Source organism: Anopheles moucheti, chromosome 2 (genome assembly GCF_943734755.1).
Source record: "Anopheles moucheti chromosome 2, idAnoMoucSN_F20_07, whole genome shotgun sequence".
Classification (NCBI taxonomy): Eukaryota; Metazoa; Arthropoda; class Insecta; order Diptera; family Culicidae; genus Anopheles; species Anopheles moucheti.
Window position 1 is genome coordinate 65,666,804 of NC_069140.1, and position 2,895 is coordinate 65,669,698.

A 2,895-nucleotide genomic window follows, 5' to 3' on the forward strand; every position below is an offset into this window, starting at 1 on the left:
ATTTTACAAAAACACATTTCTAGCAAACGAACCTAGCAATTGTTGCTAATCAATAGCAACACCAATCAATAGCCAGTGAAACATTTCATGCAAATGAATCAATCAATAGGCAAAACGCGTAACAATTTGGTCGATCAAGCAAAAATTTGCGCACCGAATAATACTAAATGAAAAATATAAATTATCGCTCAGCAAGCAGTTTAAGTTTCTTGGGAACATTGTTCCGCAGTTCCAACAAAGTAAATTCAATATAAATAAAACCTATTGTAGTCATGACCAAACTTTTCATCTCAAAAACCAGACAATTAAACAAGTATAAAGGATTCACAAACGTATGGGCATACTGATGAAATAGAAGTGACTGTAAAGTGATTGAAGTTCACAGCTCTAGCTACATTTATGGAATAGTTTGACAGACAAAGTTGTTAATCATTATACACCTGCAAAGGAATAATATGTAGTACTCACTGCGCAATAGTGTGTGGCGATTCCGTCACTTTTGCTGCGTGTTTAGTTCATCCATATTCTAAAATGAGTTATATGATATTAACTTAAAGAACGTGCCAATCTTTCATACAACCTACTTACCTCCATCTGTATTACATTTTTCCAGCCGGAAGGATGTGATCATGAAAGCAAACATCGAACTGCCAACTTGATTTAGTCGCTACGCTCAATTCTTCCCCTTCACTTCCATGCTTACATTTGCACTGTGTGTGGCGTCTCTGGCCGTTATACGAATGGGGATAAATTTTACGATCTTCATACAGAAAGTATCAAATCAAGTAAACAAATTGTACTTGATTTATTATCAAGAAGAAGCAGTAATATTGTAATAGTCAAATAATGTCGCGTGTGTTAATAAACAAACACTTCATTTAATTACGAAACGCCGGCACTTAAAAATGTATCGCCTACCTGAATCAAATCAGCCACAAAAACATGCCACGAAATGACGAATTCATTAGAAGATGAAAATTTGTAACACCACGATCCACTTGAACTCAAAATGCCTACACTATCAAACCTAAACCATGTTTTACAATCAAATATTTATGAAAAAAAAACCTTTTTTAATCGAAAATCAATAATCCGCCTTTAAACACCACACAGCAAGCAGCACAATATCACTACACCAGCGCCATTTGCACGACTAGGTGATTTTTAATACTTTAATGGTAAACACACACCTCATCGCGCATCGGGCGATGGGCTGTTGAAGAGTTGCCAAACATCCGTGAATTGAAAATATGGATCCGGAAGTAAGACGTTTCGAAAATAATTTAATTCGAATATAATTCCATATCGAAAAAATTATGACCAATCTTTGATTGCACTACGAACCCTTTTGCACAAATTTCGAGATAAAACCATTTACAGGCAGTCCCCGAGATACGCTATTATAGCGGACCGCTATAACCCGCGGAAAAATCCGCGTAAGTCGAATCCTAGTGCAATTTCGTTTATACTCCCCAACATTCCATGCGTCACAGTTTTAAATACTTCAAGTAATTAAGCCTTTATTTATCATTATAGCTTATTTAATAAGTTTAAATTTCTATTTCCACTGAATTTCCTTTAACTTACTGTTTGAAACTACAATTGCAACTGATACAAAAATTTTAAAGAAACTTCTATTTTTATTTTGTCCAAAACCATGCCTGCGCTCGGCCCTTAGTGGCATGTCAAAGTTCCCAAGCTCCAAACGTCACACGAAAGGGCGCCCGAAATTGCTACCGTTGGGCGCCCGAATAACGATGGCTAAGGCAGGTTTTGACATTTGCCGCAGCCGAAAAATTGGCAACGCAACGGCAAAAACAAAATTTTCGGTTCCATCCCTTCCCTTCTCACCCTTCCCTCCCGGTTCTTTTTTTCTCCTATGCATGCCTCAATTATTTTACCGTCTATATTTAGAATCGAACTCGTATTGTGTGTGTCTGAATCTACAGTGTGTTATGTATTTGTCTTTTACGTCTGTGTTGAATTGGGGGTTAATATAGTGCTATAACAGCACCCATGATGGAGTAAAGCGAAATATGCACTGCTGTGTATGTCTTCGTCATGAATTTGCGCTAAATGCACTAAATGGATGGTGCAGTAAAAGTTCGGTACGTATTTTGGTTTCGTTGAAGCCTCGGCTTCAGCGAAAAGTGTTTCCTGAATTGAATGGAGGTATAAATAGTCTGTATTTAACATTCATTTTCAGACACTGATTCCAGTGGAACAGCATCATCATTACCGTCATCAAACCGTCATTAGTTTGTCGCGTCTTGTTTTCGTGTGATCGTAGCGTAAACTATTGTACAAAATGCATTGTAAATGCATTAGAGGCTCCTCAAATATTATGTAGCAGGAACTCTGCTTAAAACCATACGTGCGATTATATTATCACTTTAATGACGCAGAATATCCAAGCACATTCAGAGATCGGTATCGCTAAAGAAAATTGTAACCCGTTTTAACCACTGCAAGATGGCACTGGAGCTATTGTGCGATGTAACAGGGTCATTTACGTGTTTAAGGACCTCTTCGGGCACAGGATGAACCTGAAGCATGGTTAAAAACAGCACATTCATACAACATATTTTTCTTTCGTTCCTTTTATTCTGCCGGCAGTATGATTATGACGGTGGTACCGGTTGCACGAACATGACGGTGATAAATGTGCGAATAAGGCTTTATTCGCTATGGTAGAAGATGCAGAAGACTCCTCACTGTTATTTTCTACGTGTAAACAACTGCATTTTTAATAATTTCTGCATTTCAGATAAAACTCTTTCGTTTCTGCACCGGTTCACTTGTGTTATTTACGTGAGCTTTTTGTTGTTCTTCTTGGTGAAGGTGTGACACCCAATATGCTGCCCAAGGTACCAACATCAACAATAGCAATGGTGG

At 37.8% G+C, this 2,895-nt stretch overlaps 1 long non-coding RNA gene across 1 annotated transcript; it reads right to left on the minus strand.

Moving 5' to 3' along the window:
• Positions 1-397: 397 nt before the first annotated feature.
• LOC128298837 (uncharacterized) lies at positions 398-1,018 on the minus strand. The gene is made up of 3 exons (XR_008287279.1): positions 919-1,018; positions 589-760; positions 398-526 (listed from the first exon to the last, which is right to left on the minus strand). It is a non-coding gene; the product is annotated as an uncharacterized LOC128298837 (long non-coding RNA).
• Positions 1,019-2,895: the final 1,877 nt, after the last annotated feature.